This window comes from Haemorhous mexicanus, chromosome W (assembly GCF_027477595.1).
Source record: "Haemorhous mexicanus isolate bHaeMex1 chromosome W, bHaeMex1.pri, whole genome shotgun sequence".
Lineage (NCBI taxonomy): Eukaryota > Metazoa > Chordata > Aves > Passeriformes > Fringillidae > Haemorhous > Haemorhous mexicanus.
The window spans coordinates 4495554-4508762 of NC_082380.1; the positions used below are offsets into that span (position 1 = coordinate 4495554).

At 41.8% G+C, this 13209-nt stretch overlaps 1 protein-coding gene across 9 annotated transcripts in view; it reads left to right on the forward strand.

Moving 5' to 3' along the window:
• Positions 1–13209, forward strand: part of LOC132341399 (spindlin-Z-like) — a 118262-nt gene that overhangs the window by 52940 nt on the left and 52113 nt on the right. Inside the window, exon 2 of one of the 9 annotated variants that reach the window (XM_059872944.1) lies at positions 1880–1998. The exons of 6 other annotated variants lie outside the window; for them this stretch is intronic. The gene's annotated coding sequence lies outside the window, so the exon portion shown is untranslated. Of the gene's footprint in view, positions 1–1879; positions 1999–7946; positions 8066–13209 lie in introns of all 9 variants that reach the window. 2 more of the 9 variants (XM_059872947.1, XM_059872948.1) reach the window with 2 other exon arrangements.

Here is a 13209-nt window from a genome sequence, read left to right on the forward strand (position 1 = left end):
ACAATACCTGAAGTATTTTTAATACCAGTAGTTCTTGTTGTTGCAAGTTGCCCTCTATGTAGAGGAAAAAAGACGTGTCTCAAATTTGAAGAAAAGTACTATTGGAAATGAGAAAATACTAAAGGAACAAATTCTCATCTGAAAAATTCGGCTGCAGAGAAAAGAGAGCAATGCGTAGGTAGTAGCCATATGCTTACATATATGCTGTTTCAACTTGTTTCAGCTAAGCAAGAAGTGGGAAGCAGATCTCAAAGAAGGATATTATATGGCTGCCTACCCATAGAAGGGAAATGGTATCTAAATTCCTCCATTTCTTATTCAAAAATTAATGTGTACTTGGAATAAGAATGGATTTCGTTTTAGCTGTCTATAACTGACAGTCTAATTTACTAGCTTTAAATATAAAATAGGAAAACTTGTTTGTGTTTTCTATGAATACTGGTGATTTTATTCATTCTGTATACCTTGAAATTCTCAACTGTTTAATGTATATAAAAGCTTATGTGTCATATTTGTTATGAATATTTTTACTTGCTTTCAGCTGTACTAGATAAAGTTCTTGGTGATTATAAAATGTGTTTCACCGTTTAGATTCATATGGTAAAATGCCCACCTGAATTACTAGTATAGTTCTTTCTCTTTTGCTGTAAACAGTTGTGTATGCATGGAGGATACATCTGCTCTAGCACCCAAAAGACCTCCTTCCCCTCCTTCTTCACTGACCTTGGTCTCTGCAGGGCTGTTTCTCATATATTCTCACTCCTCTCAGCTTCTGCTGTGCAGCAATTTTTCCCCTTCTGTCAGACATATGAGCAACTTCTGGTATCTTCTCACAAAAACCACCCCTGCAATACCCCTGTTAGCGTTCAGGAGCACATAATCATGAGAACTGATTATATGCAGGTGCTTTTATTGAAGAGCTCTGGGTGTCAGGGGTACAAACCCAAATCTGACTCCGACATAAGTTCGGGATGAACATGCTTTTATATTCTACCGTTATATTACTTTCATGTTAATTATTAAACTTACATTGTTCTATTGTATACATAGATTTCAGCTAAGCATAGCCACCTTAGACTAGGAACATACAGTTTCTCATTGTTCTTCTTATGATTATACAATAATTATTTTAATTACTAAACAATCATCACATCTAGCAATTATACTACTTACGCAGGTAAAACACAAAGCTTAACATTTCAGAGTTTTATCTTAGTATTTTTCCAGGGCCCCACTATCATTATCCCCCCTTTGAAAGCATTTTCACTTCACTATAGGTGTAAATGTTTTCACTTGATACAGTCCTTTACTTCTCAATTTACGCTTGATGTTCTTCAAATCTAGGGTTTATGTAAAAGTTGTCGTGGATGCTATCACGGGCTGGAGAACAAGAAGATAGTGGGCGTGGATCTCGTGTCAGTGCCTTTATTATTTTCTGGTTCCAGGACTTTTTTTTCTGTATTTCTCTCCTTAAGATGCTGTAAACTAACCAAATTGCTAAGGATACAATTAGTAAGATTATCACACTCTCAATGATAGATTTAATCCATGAACTCACATTCTACCCTAACCCTTTGTCCTAGGTTGACTATAAGATGCTTTTATCCCCAATTTTCTCGTTCCGTTTATGCTGAATACTAAGTTTTGCACCTTTAAGACTTGCTTGAAAGATTGAGGGGGGGAGAGGAGGCACGCAGTTTGTTTTCAGACACTGAACTCACTCCTACACATTCCTGCTTCTGGACTGCGTAGTTCTGCAGATAAACAGATGGCAGGACAGAGCTCTCTTTTTTTTCTTGCTTTTTAGTTAGTTTAGCTAGCTGAGGCAAAGAAGTTCCCTGGACTGTGCTTTTTTTTTTCCTTTTTCCCCTTTCTCTAGACCTGTTCACACCTGCTCTGGACTGAACAACCATAAGAGCACCAGCAGCTCGCATCGGTGAGCTGGGCCGGGCCTGGGCCACGGCATTTCCAGCGCCGGAGAGACTGATAAGAGACTGAGTGAGCTGAAGTAGAATCTGGGGAGGGGACTTTCTGAGTTTGTCATCTCCTTTGGAGCAGCAAGGAGTTTTATTGTTTAATATTAGGTTTTCTTGTTTAATAAACAGGTTTTTTCCACTTTTCTCCAAAGAAGTATTTTCTCTTGGACCGGTTGGGGGAGGGGTGGTAGAATCCGATTTCCTAGGGGGGCCCTTTGGGGGTTCTCTCCCAAATTTGCCCTGAACCAAGACAAACACATCAATTGGCGCCCAATGCGTGGCTCGAGAAAGTGGAAAAAAGCATTATTGATTGCGTGTTGGTTGTGCTTGCTCTGTAGTGAGTTAAAGCAGTCAGTAGCCATGTTGCTCGATTTCGTAATGTCTCTTGGGGTGGAGGCCTTCATGTGGTTCTGGTCTATAAGCCTTTTTGAAGTTTCAATACCTTTCTAGTCACTAAGATTATTGTCCCTAAGACGTAATTTTCACAGTACAGAAGCACGGATTGGAATAGCTGTTTTGCTGGCCTTAGTGATAATGACTTATAGGGCATTTACAAAGTTACTGGAGTCTGCTTACAATATGTATAGTTTATGGTTTCTTCGTCCTACCCTGCGTCCTAGTTCCGGCAGTATGTTTTGGGAATTTATTAGTAATTGCACCCAGTTTGTTAGAGGAGGAGCAGAGAATGAGACTTTCCAGCCTTTCCTTTCCTTCTTCTCCTCTGAATCTGTTATGTCACTTTTTGAGAACGTTCAGTTTCCCCTGAATGGTAAAGAGACCATGTTTCTGGCATTAAATGTAGTAAGCTTCCTCTATATGGTCTGCAGCTTCTCTAGAATGAAAGCTGAGATGTCCAGAAGAGCTGACAAGACCCCTGACCCAGAAGTAGACTCAGGCATGAAAAATGCTGAGTAGTGTGGAGAATGGGAAAATATGGGCCAAACCCTGAAGGAATTTTCTGATCCTGTAGACTGGGATTTTCCATGTAAACAAATTCAAAACCCAGCTGAGATGGGAAAATACCTGAAAGAGAAATGCCATGGTGACTCTAAAGAAAAAAGTCTCATTGCAATAAGCTGGGCCCTGGCCTACGCTTATCGCACCCTGCTAGATACTAAAAGACAGCAGACAGAGGCAGGCAGGCAGAGAGATAAAGCAGCAGCTACTCCAGTCACTCAAGCTGCAGCCAACACTCCAGCTGCTCAGGCTAGAGCTGAACCAAACAGTAAGCCTAAGCCACTGGCAGTTGCTGCAAGAAAAAAGCACACGAGCAAAACCAATCGGCCAGTGACTAACGATAATAATCCAGGGGAAGGACCCTCACCACCAACTACTAATAAAAAGCCCAAAGTTAATGAAACTGACACAGCCTCAGAAGCCAATATTGAGTCCTATTCCCTGAAAGACCTTCGTAGCCTAAAGAACGATTATACCCGGCGGCCTGATGAATCCATAATTAGTTAGTTAGTCCGTCTCTGGGATGCTGCAAGTGAGGCTACAGTTTTAGATGGTAGTGAAGCCAGGCATTTGGGATCCCTGTCACATGATTCTGTCATTGACCAAAAAATGATGAGGGGGGCTAACCCTCACAGCCTCTGGGCACGAGTCCTGAGAAGTGTTGCACAAAGATACCTGTATGCAGACAATCTCTATATGCAGCAAACACAGTAGAAGACCATAGAGCAAAAGATCCAACGCTTGAGAGAAATAGCAGTGGCAGAGATTGTCTTCTCGGATGATGTAAACACTGTAAATCCAGACTTAGTACCATGCACATCTGTAATGTGAAGAAAACTTGTACGACTCAGGCCACATGAATATGCTTCTGCTCTAGCAATAATGAAGCGAGATGATGGTGAAGAGACCATGCTAGATATAGCAAAGAAACTCCAAGCCTATGCAGACGCTGTGCATGGCCCGACACATGCCAGAATCGCAGCAGTAGAAACACGTCTGCAGAAGTTAGAAGATAAGATAAAAGAGAATCACAAGAAGCTCAGAGAAGAAATTAAAGAAGACCTTCTTCAAATCTCAGCAATACAGATCAGAGGTTCTAGTGCCCAACGCAGACGCTCCCCAGATGGAGAGAGAAAGTACACCCCACGAACTGAGCTGTGGTTCTTCCTGCGTGATTGTAGAAAAAACATGAAGAGATGAGATAGAAAACCCACTGCTGCTCTGGTACAATGGGTGTGTGAACTGAAGACTCAGAGAAGAAGTTCCAAAAAAAAAGCAGCTCCAGTAGCCAGTAACCAAACTGTCATATATGATGATAATGACAATATTTTTGATGCCCTTGAAAGAACCTCCAAGACATATATCCAAAGAAAGAAAGATAACCAGGCTTAGAGGAGCCCTGCCTCTAGCCAAGTAGAAGCTAGAGAAAACCGTGTTTTTTGGAATGTGTAGATTCGTTAGCCTGGCACATCTGAACCACAAGAATACGAAGCTTTAGTCAACACTAGTGCGCAATGTACATTAATCCCATCGAAACGTGGGGGCAGAGTCCGTTTCTATTGCCAGTGTGACAGGGGGATCCCAAAATTTCACTTTAGTAGAAGCTGAGGTGAGCCTGACTGAAAACGAGTGAAAGAAACACCCCATTGTGACTGGCCCAAAAGCCCCATGCATTTTAAGCATAGACTTCCTCCGAAGTAAGTATTTCAAAAACCCAAAGAGATTCAGATAGGCATTTAGAATAGCTGCTGTAAAAACAGAAGGTGTCAAGCAATTAAACACCTTGCCTAGACTGTCAGAAGACCCATCTGCAGTAAGACTTCTGAAAGTAGAAGAGCAACAAGTGCCAATTGCCACCTCGATAGTGCACCGCCGGCAGTATCAGACGAATCGAGATGCCGTGATCCCCATTCACAAAATAATCCGTGAGCTGGAGAGCCAAGGGGTGGTCAGCAAGACCCACTCACCCTTCAACAGCCCCATTTGGCCTGTGCGTAAATCTGAGAGAGAATAAAGATTGACTGTAAACTACCGTGCATTGAATAAAGTGACTCCACCACTGAGTGCTGCTGTGCCAGACATGCTGGAACTCCAGTACGAGCTGGAGTCCAAGGCAGCGAAGTGGTATGCCACTATTGACATTACCAATACATTTTTCTCCATTCCTCTGGCAGCAGACTGTAAGCCTCAGTTTGCTTTCACCTGGAGGGGAGTGCAGTATACCTGGAACCGATTGCCCCAAGAGTAAAAGCACAGCCCCACTATCTGCCATAGACTGATCCAGAGTGTACTAGAAAAGGGTGAAGCTCCAAAACATCTGCAATACATTGATGACATCATTGTATGGGGGAAGACGGCAGCAGAAGTGCTTGAGAAAAGAAAAGAAATTATCCAGATTCTCCTGAAAGCCAGCTTCGCCATCAAAAAGAGCAAAGTCAAGAGACCTGCTCAAGAAATCCAGTTTCTGAGAGTGAAGTGGCAAGATAGCGTCAAATTTCCACTGATGTCATCAACAAGATCACAGCAGTCTCCACCATCCAACAAGAAAGAAACACAAACTTTCCTAAGTGCCATAAGCTTTTAAAAAATGCACATTCCTGAGTACAGTCAGATTGTGAGCCCTCTCTACCTAGTCACCCGTAAGAAGAACAAGTTCCACTGAAGCCCTGAGCAGCAACAAGCCTTCACCCAAATCAAGCAGGAGATCGCTCATGCAGTTGCCCTTAGCCCAGTCAAGACAAAACCAAAAGTGAAGAATGTGCTCTACTCTGCAGACGAGAACCATGGCTTGTCCTAGAGCCTTTGGCAAAAAGTGCCTAGAGAGACTCAAAGCCGACCACTTAGATTTTAAAGTCGAAGCTACAGAGGGTCTGAAGCCAACTATACCCCAACAGAGAAAGAAATTTTAGCAGCCTATGAAAAAGTCCAAGATGCCTAAAAAGTAATAAGCACTGAAGCACAACTCCTCCTGGCACCCCGACTACCAGTACTAGAGTAAATGTTCAAAGCAAAAGTTCCCTCTACGCACCATGCCACCAGTGCCACATAGAGCAAATAAATCGCTCTAATCACACAGCGCGCCCGTATTAGAAAACTAAATCGCCCTGAGATTCTAAAAATAATTACAAACTGGCCAGAAAGTAAAAACTTTAGTCTTGCTGATGAAGAAGAAAAAAAAATGACACGTGCTGAAGAAGCTCCACCATACAATAAACTGCCAGAGGAAGAAACGCGCTACGCTCTTTTCACTGACAGTTCTTGTCGCATTGTGAGAATGAAACGAAAGTAGAAAGCAGCCGTATAGAGCCCCACACGACAAGTCGCTCAAGCTACCGAAAGAAAAAGTAGATCAAGGCAACCTGCAGAGCTCAAAGCCGTTCAACTAGCCCTAGACATTGCTGAGAGAAAGAAGTAGCCAAAGCTCTACCTTTACACTGATTCATAGATAGTAGCCAATGCTCTGTAGAAATAACTAGAAAAGTAGAAAGAAACTAACTAGCAACGTAAAAGAAAACCGATTTGAGCTGCTGATGAGTAAGAAAACATCGCTACCAGGGCAGGGAAGCTACCTGTGAAAGTCCGCCATGTAGATGCCCATGTCCCCAAGAGCGGAGCTAATGAAGAGCACCAGAACAATAAGCAAGTAAACCAAGCTGCAAAGATATAAGTGCCAAAGATAAACCTAAATTAAAAACACAAGAGAAAGTTATTCCTAGCTCAGTAGGCCCACAGCGCCTCAAGTCATCAAAGTAGAAATGCCACCTATAAGTAAGCACGAAACCGAAAAGTAAATCTAACCATAGACAGTATTTCTCAAGTTATCCATGACTGTAAAACGTGTGCTGCCATCAAGCAAGCCAAGCGAGTAAAGCCCTTGTAGTATAATAAGCAGTAGTCCAAGTACAAGTATAAAAAAACCTAGCAAATCGACCACATCACACTACCCCAAACACGCCAAGGCAAGCACTATGTGCTAAACATAATAGAAGCCACCACGAGATGGCTTGAAACCTACCCTGTGTCTCATGCTACTGCCCGAAACACCCATCCTGGGCCTTGAAAAGCAAGTCCTGTAAAGACATGAAACCCCTGAGCAGATTAAGTCAGACAATGAAACTCATTTCAAAAACAGCCTTATCAACACCTGAGCTAGAGAACATAGCATTAAGTAAGTGTACCAAATTCCCTACCATGCACCAGCTGCAGAGAAAGTAAAAAAGTACAATAGACTGTTGAAAACCACTTTGAAAGCGTTAAGTGAAAGATCTTTCAAAAACTGAGAGCAGCATCTAGCAAAAACCACCTGGCTAATTAACACCCGAAGCTCTACTAACCGTGGGCCCTGCCCAATCTGAGCCTTTACATAGAGCAAATAAAAACAAAGTCCCAGTAGTACATGTCAAAAGTTTGTTAAAAAAGTCAGTTTAAATCAATTCTGCCTCAAGTACAGACAAACCCATTCGTAAAATTATCTTTGCTCAAAAACCAAGTTCCACATAGTAAAAAATGCAAAGAAATAAAAAACCACAATGTGTACCTCAGAAAAATCTCATTGTTAAGTGAAACCTACGTGTAAATATCACTGTTTGCTAAATGTTACTACCATTGTCTGTGTATAGCTGTATATTAAATGTATGATGTATGTGTTTATAGAGTAAAAATATATATTAGTTTTAGTAGTAAGCTGACGATATAAAAATAAAAAGTAGAATGTCCTAAGTTAACTATATGATGCTTTTATCCCCAATCGTCTCGTTCCGTTTATGCTAAATAGTAAGTTTTGCACCTTTAAAACTTGCTTCAAAAATTAAAAAAAAAAAAAAGCACGCAGTTTGTTTTCAGACACTGAACTCACTCCTACACATTCCTGCTTCTGGACTGCGTAGTTCTGCAAATAAACAAACAGCAAGACAGAGCTCTCTTTTTTTTCTTGCTTTTTAGTTAATTTAGCTAGCTGAAGCAAAGAAGTTCCCTAGACTGGGCTTTTTTTTTTCCTTTTTTCCCTTTCTCTAGACCTGTTCACACCTGCTCTAAACTGAACAACCATAAAAGCACCAGCAACTCGCATCAGTGAGCCGGGCCGGGCCTGGGCCACAGCATTTCCAGCGCCAGAAAAACTAATAAAAGACTGAGTAAGCTGAACTAAAATCTAAAGAAAAGACTTTCTAAGTTTGTCATCTCCTTTAAAGCAGTAAAAAGTTTTATTGTTTAATATTAAGTTTTCTTGTTTAATAAACAGTTTTTTTCCACTTTTCTCCAAAGAAGTATTTTCTCCTAGACCGGTTGAGAAAAAAGAAGTAAAATCCAATTTCCTAGAAGAGCCCTTTTAGAGTTCTCTCCCAAATTTGCCCTGAACCAAGACACCCTTTAAAGATTTTTCCTAACCAGCTTGTAGTCAAATCTTTTTGCTCTTCTTGTGCTTCATGCTCTATTTGTTTCAACTGATTGATGTCATATTCTACATCTGCAGTTACATTTGGGATGTGAACGCAGCAATGATCAACTCATCTCTTTAAAAATCCACATACTCCATGCTCCTTCAGGAGTAACAAATCTAAGGCTAATCAATTTTGCAAAGTCATTTTTGTGGTGGCTTGTAATTGTACGTTTAATTCTTTAAATCCTTCCCGGGTGATTCTTGCTAGTCTATCTACCTGACCTGTAAGTTTGTACAGCATCTCTCTACTCTGATAGTTTGCTATAGGACTAAGCAAAGACTCTAAGGCCCACCCAAGTTTCACTCTACTAGAGGGTTCTTGCCAAGTGTCATCTGGATTTTCATTGTCTAGAACTTCTCGTCTTGCTCTTATCTGCAGAAGTTCATGTTTTCCATTAAATGGGGACTTTTTCCAAATTGGACATAAGGTTGGGAGGCCCAAAGTAATTTCCTTTACTTTCCCATCTACAGGCAGATGTGTTGTCCAGGTACCATCGCTTGTTGCCCATACAAATTGTCCTGGACTTTTAATTGTACTCCTGGTACATCCTACAGCTACTTTATAAGTAATTTTGCCTTGTTTATGTTTGATCCCTCTGCAAGCACAACCAATCTTTAGGGCTATTGCCAGGGGTGGCATCTGTTTTATCTCTGCATCATCAGAAGTGCAGTCATAAGTTTTATTGCATGCCCACCAATTTACTTTGTCTGCCCACGTTCTGCTACTAGTGGCAGTGTACATTACTGCTGGATCTGTTTCATTTTCGGAGCCTTCCCACTTAATACACCAAGGGGTGTTTGCCATATATTGGAATTTTGAAGCATACTCACAGACCACGCACTGTCCCAAGGCTCTATCTGATCTTTCTGATCCTCGGCCTCACACTTCTATACCAGAGTGGTTTCTGTAACATTTTCTATGATCTTTTTATAGTGTGGCAAATAGCATTGCCATTGTGTGATGCCTCCCAACTGTCCCATAAGGGTTCCTAGTATGCCATCACTTAGAATACAGTTATTCTGGCTCATAGGTCTTATCTATGTTCCTACTTTCTCCCAAGTTTCTTTGACCACTTGTCTCGACTCTGGTACCTGTTTGCATGCAATTGTTTTGTTCTTTTGTATTTCAGGTAGTTTTGATGTTATGATTCCCCAATTTACTGGGTCTCCTGCTGCCTTTGGTATTGGCAGACAGGCAGTTATTCTACTGGTGTTTTGTATTTTGGCAAAATCTTTGACTAATCCAATCATTACATTCTTAGCCTGAACTGCATTAGAAATTTTTATCACCTGTGTTTCTGCCTCTCTCTTCATTCTAGAATGAAGAGTGGTTAGTTGATCTTTTTGCATTCTACATCCCAAAGACATTAATGACCATAACATTAGCACAATTACTAATAGCATTCTCAAAGTAATTAAACACATCTTATCTGTAGTCTTGGTTCTACAGTTTACACAGTCCGTGATCCAGGATGGACTTTCTTCACTCGGGTATAGTGAATCCAGGGGTCCACGCCAGCTACTTTGACTGCTGTAAAGGTGTTCAGCAGTACCTGATAGGGTCCACTCCACTTTTCTTTCAGCGGTTCTTCGTTCCAGTTTTTAATGTACACCTCGTCTCCTGGATGCATGTTATGAACTGGATTCTAGAGAGTTATTGGTCTATTCCACACGAGGATGCTCCGGAGCCGAGCTAAAGTTTTCCCAAGAGACAGAACATAATTATACACTTCCTGCTTTCCTGTAACGTGTACATTAGGGTTAGGCTCAGGAGATTCATATGGTTTCCCATACAATATCTCATAAGGACTGACTGACATCTCGCTCTTAGGTTTTATCTTAATGTTCAACAGTGCTATTGGCAAAGCCTGGGGCCACTGCAGCTTGGCCTCTTGGCATATTTTACTGATTTGCCTCTTTAGTGTCTGATTCATCCTCTCTACCTGTCCACTTGACTGGGGTCTCCGTGGTGTGGAGGTCTCAAGTTATCTCCAGCAATCTACTTACCTCTTTTACTACTGTAGCTATGAAATGGGGCCCCCTATCTGATGATACCCCTAGGGGGTACCCCGAACCTGGGAATAATTTCTTGTAGTAACCACTTAACTGTTTCCTTTGCTTGGTTTGTGCGACAGGGAAGGGCTTCTGGCCATCCAGAAAATGTGTCAACTCTTACTAACAGGTATTTGTATCCACGAGTTCTTGGCAATTCTACAAAATCTACCTGCCAATAGTCTCCTGGCTCTATTCCTATCCAAATTCTTCCTAGCCGTGCCTGTCGCCTAGACACTGTGTTGTTTTTTAAGCAGATATCACATTTTGACATGACTGATTTTGCCATTGTTAACATGCGTACCGAAATTAAACTCTGCTTTAGCAATTTTACCAATGCCTCTGCACCCCAATGACATTCATTATGTTTAATTTGTAGAACTTCTCTCATTATCAAGGGGGGTACCACTCTTTGTCCTTGTGCAGTCAAATACCATCCTTCCGAGTTCTTTTGTGCATTTAGTAAACGTGCCAGTCTCTCATCTTCTACTGAATATCTTGGTTTTGGAGGCAGATTAAATTGGGATATATTGAGCTTTGAAGGTATCAATGCCATTGTTGTTTGCACCTCTCGAGCAACCTGTCGGGCTGCCCAGTTCTGCCTTTTGGGCAGATGCATTTAGTGGTAATGTTTTTACCTCCACTACTGTACTGACTATTGTTACCGCATATCCAGCGTATCTGGTTCCGTTTTCCGCGAAGCTGCTCCCATCTGTAAATAGCTCTCACTCCGGCTGCTCTAGCAGGACGTCTTTCAAGTCTTCTCTTGCTGAATAGGGTTACTCTTACCTCTACACAGTCGTGCTCTAATGGGCCTTCTTCAGTTGTGGTACCTAGGAACAAAGCTGGATTCAAAAGGTTAGTTGTTTTTAATGTGACATCATCCTGCTCAGTCAGGACTACCTGGAATTTTATCATCCTGCTTGGAGATAGCCAATGGCCCCCCTTTTGTTCTAAGACAGTGGTTACCATGTGTGGTACATCGACATCTATGTGTCTTCCCATAGTAAGCTTCCTGGCTTCTTGTATCAGCATCACAGTGGAAAAGTAGCCCACCGGCCTTTTCCAGCTTCCCAGACGTTGGGTCAGGACTCCTAGTGCTAGGCGTAGCCTTTCATGTACAAACAGCTGAAAATCTTTAGACAGATCAGGTAACTCTAATGCTGGAGCAGTTGTCAATTCTTCCTTAGGAAGGCCTCTTTCTGTGGCTTGCCCTAGGTGAATGGCTGCGTCTTCTGAGCTTCTTACAGGGGTTTCGCAATCAGTCCATAGTCCATGATCCACAAGCGAAACCATCTTGCCATCCCGAGGAAGACTTGCAGCTCATGTAAGTTCTGGGGCTCTGGAATAGCACAAATAGCTTGGATATCTTGGTTAGTACCTAGTTTTCGTTGCCCTTGTGAAATTTCACATCCCAGGTAGATCACAGTCTGTTGGGCAATTTGTGCCTTTCCTCTGGATGCTTTGTAACCTCCCATTCTCAGTGAATTTAAAATCTCAATGGTTATTTTTATACAGGTTGCTTTTTCTTCTGTAGCCATTAGTATACCATTAACATACTGAAACAATAGGTATTGGTCTCTTGGTACTTGCCCATCTTCGTTCCAAATCTCCAGCTCCTTTGCCAGTTGGTTTCCGAATAGGGTCGGCGAGTTCCCGTCCCTTGTTGCGTCCAGGTGAGTTGGGTCTTTCTTCCGTTCCCTGGGTTTTCCACTCAAAGGCAAACAGTTTCCTACTTTCTTTGTCAAGGGGGATGCAGAAAAAGGCATCTTTAAATCAATTATAGTAAACCATTTATATATCTCCTTTACAGATATTAGCAATGTGTAGGGATTTGTTACCACTGGATAAATGTCCTTTGTTATTTTATTTATTGCTCTCAAATCCTGCACTAATCTATATTCACTATTTGGTTCTTTTACTGGAAATATTATGTCCTAACCTATTTTACAAATTCTATGTCTAATCAGCTGCTATATTCTCCCAACACCATCGCCTTGGTAACGTTTTCCTGCTGGAACTGATTGCCCTGGTGAAACCGGTTGTTTGGGCACTCTCTCTTCCAATGCTCCTCCCGCTTGCAATACACACATTGATTTAGGCTTAACCCTTGCATAACTGGTCTTCTACCATGACTACCTCTGCCACGTCCCCTGAAATTTGGGTTCCCTTTTCCTTGTATTACTGCTAAAGATTTTGCTGTTGCCTTTTACTAGCTTCTCTTTAGCGATTATTATATACCTTCCAGGCTACCTTCAGGATTCTGAGTTTTCATAACTATTTTACTACTCGTGCCACCTTATCAGGATTTTCTCTATAAGTTCCAGCTGACTGTTTCTAAATAATTAAATCTGCAGGAGAAAAGGGCACTTTTACATACACTGGCCCTTCTACTCCTACACCTTGTCGCAAGGGAGCAATCACAGTCCGTTTTTGTCTGCCTATGTCTTTTCTTTCCACAACCGGGGCAAGCTTTGACCGGCTTCAGTTTCTGTGGGCTACTGGGGTTGCTGATTCATTACTATTACTATTTTTTTCACTTGCATCCCTCCCCCTCCTTTTTATCACAGTTAGGTTTTGCTCATCTTCCGAGGAAGAGGAATCAGGTGACGATGGGAGAGGAGGATAAAGAAAGGTGTACTAGATGAGACAGGTTCAGGATCAAGTGAGCTAGGGGCAGGCAGTGGGACAGGGACAGATGAAGCAGGTGGGATAGGGTTAGGTTCTCTTAGTCTTATTGGAGCTACCTGTAAATCAATATCTGTATAATTTTCTCTATTCAACGCC